The sequence below is a fragment of the Cryptomeria japonica genome, chromosome 3 (genome assembly GCF_030272615.1).
Source record: "Cryptomeria japonica chromosome 3, Sugi_1.0, whole genome shotgun sequence".
NCBI lineage: Eukaryota > Viridiplantae > Streptophyta > Pinopsida > Cupressales > Cupressaceae > Cryptomeria > Cryptomeria japonica.
This window is the reverse complement of record NC_081407.1, coordinates 886,683,558-886,692,645: the sequence shown is the minus strand read 5'-3', so window position 1 is coordinate 886,692,645 and position 9,088 is coordinate 886,683,558.

Genomic DNA, 9,088 nt, shown 5'->3' with positions numbered 1-9,088 from the left:
CAACTATTAAAACTTTCTTTCGAAGACAATTTACAAACATTGGTGAACCCCTTGGATCAGCACTAAAAACACTTCTCGCAAACAAATTGATCACTTTACCAGAAGAAAAGAACTACGAACCTCAAATCAAACCACCTTGGTGGAATGATAATCAGTATTGCGATTTCCATCGAAACAAGGGACATCACACAGATAGTTGTCAGAAGTTGAAACATATCATACAAGATATGATTGATAATGGAGTAATAACTGTGGATGGACATACAATAAATGAATCTCATACAGCTTTTAAGACTCCGCTTCCAAACTATGAGAAAGGTGAATTATCAACAACAAACAATGGTAAAGGTAAAGCAAAGGTAAACTACGCTCATACATATGAAAATGTGGTGAATGTGATTGTAGTTAAAGAAAAACAAAATCAAGAACATGCTCAAGCTATCACAAGAAGAAAAGCCAAATTTGTTTTGCCGAGTCCTACAACAAACACATCATCCGCTACAACAAAACAATACAATCTAGTGGAACAATTGCAGAAAACACCCGCGCAAATATCCATCTTGGAGCTTTTAAAACTTTCACCTACACACAAGGAAATTTTTGAATGAGCATTAGTAGATACCATTGTATCCAAAGATCTTGATATCGACCAATTCCAAACCATGGTGGGACACCTCACAACCCCTCATTGCTTATCATTCACTGAAGAAGATGACATGTCCTTGCAACACCCTCACAACGCTCCTTTGCATATTGAAGTCCTCATTCACAAAACGCGAGTTAAGCGTGTTCTAATAGATGGTGGAGCTGGCCTAAATATTTGCTCATTGATTCTTGTCCATGCCTTAGGATATTAAGAAGATGCAGTTGATGTCTGGAAAAGAATCACTATAAAAACCTATGATGAAGAAGAATGTTCCTCCAAGGGAATTGTGATCTACCCATCAGAGTGGGACCTCTACAAAAGGACACAGCATGCCAAGTTCTACACTTGGATTTATCATATAATGTACTTGTAGGGAGACTATGGATACATGACTTACAAGTTGTACCATCAACATACCACCAATGTATAAAATTTCCCTACGAGGGACAAGAAATCACAATCTCTGTAGATGCAAAACCAATCCAATACTACAGCAATCTAAAAATGGCTCAAGAATTAATTGTTCCACATAATAGGGAGGCAACAACGTCAAAAACACAATCCAAGGAACAATAATTTGCATCTATTTTATCAAGCATGGAGAAACAAATGCAGCTAAGAGACCGAGGGAATGGAAAATACTCAATATCACAATTACCACTTTCTCCTAAATCCTTGGGAAAACCATCAAACTCTAAACAACAACCAATTGTGAAACATCTTCCAATATTTGATGGAGCATTCATTAGTGTTGGAACCTTATCAGAGGAGACAGAAGACAAAGATGTGCTACAGTGGCTATACAAAGATGAAGAAGTTCAACAAAAGGTCAACAATGTCAAAATACCTACAGAAAAATATAGAAAAAGGATTCAACATTCTTCAAAGGATGGGATACACTGAAATAGGCCCTATAGGAAAAAGAAAAGAAGGTATCTCAGAACCTAATCAGCCTCACACTCAGTAGACCAATGACAAAACAGGCTTAGGGTATAGACAAGTCACTCTATCGGAAGACACATCTTTTAGTCAACAACAAGAGGAATATGAAAACAGACAATAACAACTGGCAATTGAAAGGGAAGAAAAATCTGCTAAGCAACAAGCACAAGCAAACACAAAATGGCAAAAGAAGCAAGCTTCAAATCAACAAGAGAAACAAACTAAAAACATCTCTCAAGCAATATTAAATCTCAATCAAAACAAGAAAGAAGCTAATATAAGTCTAGGAGAACTCATAGAAAAGTTGACAAAACTCAATCTCAGTCCTGAAGAGGTTGACTATGAAAGAAGAAAAAGTATAGCCAGAAAAGTGGAAGAAATGTTATATGACCAAATCTGTAGACTACAGGCTGCAAGTGATACAGATTATAATGAATGGGAATGGGATTCCTATCACTCTGAAGAATCAGTTGAAGAAAAATGCTTTGAGGGAGATGTAGAAGTTGATGTAGTTCACACGTATGCAGGACAAACATTAGGAACTAGTTCACTTGAATTAGAATCATATTTGGCTAACTTGAACTTAACCAAGGACGATCAAGAACTTCTTACGCGAGGTCATTCTGATGAGTGTACCATTTTAGACATCAACGTACATATTGAAAACTTTGATACATCCATCATGACCCTTGAAACATACCAACCTGAATATCCCCTACCTCTAATCCACCCTGAGCTTATTGATTAGGAAAATGAAGGACATACTGCTATTGATACCTTTCCAAATGACCATGCCATATATGTATATCTTAACACAATCGAACTCGTAACAACTTTCACTAGGAATTTTAGCAACGCATCTTCCAGTCAAGTGGGTGCCAAATCTCCTAGTCGCAAAAGTGAAAATTAAGAAAAGAATATCAAGTCTAATGCTGAAAACCATTTATTGGCAACATTAGATCAGGAAAAAGTAAAAAGAAAGGATGCATCTAATGGTGAAAACCTCCTTGAGGCACTGGAAGATGGGAGATTTGACACTTTACCTGACCATTATCAAGAAAGATCGTCCATTTTGATCGAACCAACAGAGGCAGTTAACATTGGCACAACAGAGCAACCAAAGATTCTTCATCTAGCGACATCTTTATCAGAGGTAGAAATGCAACAATATGTGGAATTCTTCAAACAAAGACAAATCAATTTGGCCTGGTCATATGCAGACATGCCAGGGTTAGATCTAGAGCTTATTATGCATCACCTAAATGTTAGTCCAGGAGCCAAACTAGTCAAACGGGAGTTAAGAAAAATGCATTTGCATATCGCTCTCCTAGTCAAAGCATAACTAAAGAAATTACTAGATGTCAGATTCATCAGACCTATAGCTTATCCTCAATGGGTATCCAACATCGTTCATATTTCAAAACCAGATAAAAGCATCAGAATATGCACAGACTTCGGAGATCTTAATAACACATATCCAAAGGATGACTTTCCTTTGCCTAACATTGACATCATTGTAGATTTAACTACTAGACACTCCATGTTTTCTCTAATGGATGGTTTCTCCAGATACAATCAGATCAAAATAGCACCCGAAGATCAAGAAAAGACAGCTTTCACATGCCCATGGGGTACTTTCTACTGGAACGTCATGCCTTTTGGATTAAAGAACGTAGGTGCTACATATCAAAGAGCTATGACAACTATATTTCATGACATGATGCATACATTCATGGAAGACTATGTGGATGACATATTGGCTAAATCATACAACAAAGAAGAACATATAGAGATACTAGAAAAGATCTTTGATAGGTTAGAACAATACAAGCTAAGGCTAAACCCTAAGAAATGTGCCTTTGGTGTTACTTCAGGAAAGCTATTGGGATACATTGTTTCAGCTAGAGGTATTGAAGTAGATCCAGCTAAGGTTAAAGCAATCATGGAAATGGCATCTCCCAAAAATATCAGTCAACTAAGATCACTACAAGGAAGACTCCAGTCAGTCAGAAGATTTGTTTCTCAATTAGCAGATAAATGTCAACCATTTACTCACCTATTGCACAAACATGTTAATTTCAAATGGGACCATCAATGTGAAGAAGCATTCGACAAGATCAAGGCGTATCTCATGCAACCACCTATTCTAATGTCACCAATTCTAGGAAAGCCATTATTACTCTATGTATCAACTACCGAAGCATTATTGGGAGTTTTGCTCACACAAGAGGATAAGGAAGGAAAAGAACAAGCCATCTACTACATCAGCAAAACGCTAGTGGGATATGAGGTTAACTATTCATCAACAGAAAAAGCATGCTTGGTAGTAGTTTTTGCTTCTCAAAAACTACGACACTATCTACTATCTCACTCCATCAAGTTAATAGCTAAAATTGATCCTCTGAAGTATTTCCTCAGCAAAGCCACATTGACATGATGACTAGCAAAATGGATCATGATTCTAAGCGAGTATGATATCAAGTATGTTGACAGAAAAGCTATCAAAGGACAAGTTATCGCAGATCAACTGGCAGAAACACCACTTCAAGATGACCATCCTCTATAGATTGAATTTCCTGATGTTGATATCCTAACAGTCACAACAAAAGCATGGCAACTATACTTTGATGGTTCATATACACAACACGGATCAGGAGCAGGAATTCTATTCATCACACCACAAGATCATACAATCCTAAAAGCATACAAATTAAGCTTTCCATGCACAAACAATATAGCAGAGTATGAAGCATTGGTTACAGGTATCAAAATAGTTTTAGAATGGAATATTAAACAACTTTAGGTCTTCAGAGACTCTCAGCTCGTCATTAATCAAATCAATGATGACTATCAAACAAAAGATGATAAACTCATGCCTTACAAAAAGATGGTTGATGATATCAAGAAGTACTTTGTAGAAATAACTTTTGAACAGATTCCAAGAAATGAAAACAAAGCAACAAATGCCATGGCTACACTTGCTTCTCTATTACAGACACAGGAAAATCAACAACGTTATGAATTCCTGGTTGAAGAGTTGTTTCCTCCCACCTTTAATTGTCCTGATTCCCAAATCATCTATCAACTTATTGGACATGATTCCTCCCGGTATGGCCAAACTTACACATACCTGAAAGATAACATCTTACCTCCAGATTTATCGAAGAACCAAAAGAGAAACTTTATTCGCCAATCCTCCCATTATACTCTCATCACGTATACCCTGTTTAAACGAGGTCTAGACAGTATTCTCTTAAGATGTCTCGAACAAGAAGAATCTAAGAAGACCTTACATGAAGTCCATAATAGCATTTGTGGCACTCATTCAAGTTGTCTTACCCTTTCGAAAAAACTCATATGCTTGGGCTATTATTGGCCGACCATGGAACAAGATTCTTTTCAGATAGGAAGAACATGCAAACAATGTCAAATCCATGGTAATTTGATTCATGCACCAGCACAAGAACTTCATGCTTTAGCAACATCTTGGCCTTTTTGCCAATGGGGTCTTGATCTGGTAGGAAAGATAAATCCTTCTTCATCTAATGGTCACAAATTCATCCTGGTAGCTATAGAATATTTTACAAAATGGATTGAGGCAGTACCTCTCATCAATATCACAGGAAAACAAATTGTTGCATTTATCTTGAATTATATCATCTGTCACTCTGGAATACCAATGACCATTATCACTGATAATGGGCAACCACTCAAAAATCAAGATGTACAAGAGCCATGTGAGAAGTTCAAAATCCAACATAGATTCTCCACACCATATTATTCACAAGGAAATGGGTAGGAAGAAGCATCTAACAAAATTATTTTGAAAATCCTCAAAAAGACAGTGAATGATGCTGGAAAAGATTGGCATATTCAACTGAACCCTGCTCTATGGGCCTACCAAACCAGTATCCGCGCATCGGTGGGTGCCACACCTTTCTCTCTTATATATGGATCAGAAGCCATATTGCTAATTGAAGTAGAGATACCCTCTCTACGTGTATCACTAAAAGGACTCATCCCAGATGAAGAACAACAAGTATCTAGACTACAAGAGTTAGAACTAATCCATGAACGAAGACAAAATGCCTTTGATCATTTAAAGGTATATCAACAAAGAATGTGTCAGAGCTATAATCACAAGGTTAAACCATGAATCTTTTAAGTGGGAGAACTAGTGCTAAAGGAAAATCAACGCAACCAGGAAGATCGAGAAAAGAAAGGAAAGTTTGAACCAAACTAGTTAGGTCCATTTGTGGTCACAACAATATTTGGGTCAGGAGCATATCAGCTATCAACACAGAACGGGGATCAGCTAGAGGAACTTATCAATAGCATGCACCTGAAGAAATTCTATGTCTGAAAAATTAGAAAAATCAAAAACAGTGAAAAATCAAAAAAATCAAAAACAATGAAAAAGCAGAAAATCAAAAAAAAAATCAAATATCAGAAAAAGTGCAATAAAAACAGACAGTGAAAACCTGGCAAACAGGTGCTATCTGTCTGCTAGCTCTTCCATCTATTAGTTCATGTATCCTTCCACTTGCATTCATTTTCCATCGGTGTTGACCATCATAAGCCTTTCTACATACGCAGGCGTTCCAGGTGGCTTCTTACCATGGTTGGGATCATTGGATATATCATAACAACTTTTTTTCTAGGCTTGAGGCAAAATCCTACACCTAGCTGGGGGCAAACTCTTGATCATTTGGAACTAAATCAAATAGGTAGAACAACAATTAGACAACTCTTATCAAGCAAAAACTGAGACACATCCAACATTGAACACAAGATCAAACTATCAATTATCAAGCTATCACAAAATCAATCTAAGCACATCACACACTTTTAAGTGGATAATATCTTTTTGGATAATGATTGTAACATGATTGTTCAACTTTTCTATATTGATTTTCGCTATCATGATTTCTGAGTGACTCCAGGATGTCATTGACTAGAGGAAAAAGGAAGAAACATGATATTTTTCTTGTCTACTGTTTGAAAATTAATCATTAATATGTGCAAATTTGTCTCGGGACATGATCATCAGAATATCATTGAATACATTTCCGATTTGTGTATTGAAATGATTAATACTGCCTGGTTTACACAGGCAACACTCGGGTCATCTCGGTTCAATTATACCTCGATGCTTGTGTTAACTTGCTATATCAAAATCCAGGAAAGAAGTGCTCAGGTCATCATGGTTTAATTATACCATCGATGTTTGCACTCACTTCCCACATTTCAAAAAGCTCAATGATGACAAAAACATAAAATAATCCAGTGACTGGTCCGATCATAGTTTGCATCTCACTGCATTTTAGCTTGCATTTCATTCTTGTACGAGATCCTACATGCTCATTTTATCCAAGGTTAAATTTATCGCAGGAATCATCTAAGTATCATCACAAGTGTATACGCAATCAGAATAATGACTCATATCTCTCTCATGATATTATCGACCTAGCCCAAATCTTATGCTATCTCTCTCAACAGAATCAACATCAGCATATCCAAATATTTCTGCAACTTGATATCAACAAACTATCAGTTCTTTATCTAATCAAGCTTATCAAATCAAATCAATCAATCAAACCTAATCAATTCTGATCATGTCTTATACATGATGAATCCTTCCTGAAACCAGATGATTTGATTCTGATTCATGTCTTATACATGATGTATCCTTCCTGAAACCAGACGTTCTGATCATGTCTTATACAGAATGAATCCTTCCTGAAACTAGACGCTTTGATCATCGTTGTCTTATACAAGATGAATCCTTCTTGAAACCAGACTGAATCTCAATCTAATCGATCAAGATTTTTCAATCTTACCAATCTAAGCAATCAAGCTAATAGAAGAACTCGCATTTTCATCAAAACACAGTTGTAGAGATCAAATAAAATCTATCAGGATATCAATTTTGCAAAAACTCCAAAGATCAATTATCTCAATTGATCTCCCGAGGGGGCATCATCATACCAGAATTTAGCAATCAAGAGCTGGGGCATCCTATCAAAATATCATCATCAAAATGAAATTATTCTTTGAATCAACGCATCATCACACCTTGCTTCAAAGAGGGGCAAAATGTATACACCTAAAAATGGTCTGAAGATAATTAATCAAATAAACAATTATTTAATTAATCCTCCTTCCCAATTTAATTAAGGTCACTAAGCAATTTGATTAAATTTCCCCTTTCATCTACTTATTAATAAATCTAAGGATTTATTTAATAGGTTCATTTCACCCCTTTGATTAATTAATTCCCCTCATCAAATTCATTTCTTCTAAATCCCCTAATTAATTAAAACAAATCAAATTCATGAATTGTTGAGATTAATTAGCCTTCTTCTATTATTTGAATTTTTAAATTCAAATTCTCCTAACTTCTACCACTCCTAAACCTAACCATTCCTAAACCTAACCCATTCTACCTACTCACATGTCCACTTTCATCCAACCTCTTCTAGAAGCTTTGTGACACCTGTCACTAAGTGTTCCCTTTGATCTAACCTCTTCTAGAAGCCTCTTAACACTTGTCACCATAGAGATGACAGATGTTCCCTTTAGTCCAACCCCTTTGCCAACCTCCTCCAATTTAACCATTGATATCTTCAGATCAATCTTGACCATTGATTCTTACCACCTCGCCCCTAGCCTTGGAAATCCTATAAATAGACCTCATTTTGGAGCAATATGGATCCCATCTCATTCTCATCTTATGCATTGTTACTATAGGCATCTAGCTTCTAGTTTATCATTTCTTAGCAATGTTATCATGCTCAATTTTAGCTTAACTGCATCTTCATTCTAGCTTATTTTCTAAAATAATCATGAAATCATGTAGCTTAATCATGTTATTCTTTCTAGATCATGCATCTTCATCATTCAAATCCTCCATTTAAGTGTAGTCAAGTCACTGGAATTTGCATACCAAGATCTGAGAGCAAAATTCATACTCGCATTTACTAGGAGGTGATAGATCGCTTAGCTATGGTTTTGTCTTTCTTTGATTTAATTCACTAACCATTGTGTGTAATGATTTATTGAGTGCATTGTGTTTGCAGGTACAGGTACACTTCACAGAGCACGACACTATCATACATCTAATGTTCTTTTTTAGAATGTATGGAGTTCATACAATATTAGTGGAGTAATGGAAAAATAGAATATACTTTGCACTTTGAACTGTACAAACTATATAGGTTGTTGTATACACATAAAAATTGGCTATGAGCAATTAAATAAATATTTTATATTTATTTAATAATTATTCTTCTATAAAAATAGTTAATTTGAAAAGATTAATGTATTTAATTCATTTTCATGTCTTTCTATTAATTAATATTTTATTAATTAATTCATTTATCATATTCTTCTAATTAATTAAATATCTAATATTTAATTATTCTTTTAACCAAGTTAATTAAATATCGAATATTTAATTATCCTCTTCAAACAATTAAATATCCAATATTTAATAGTTAT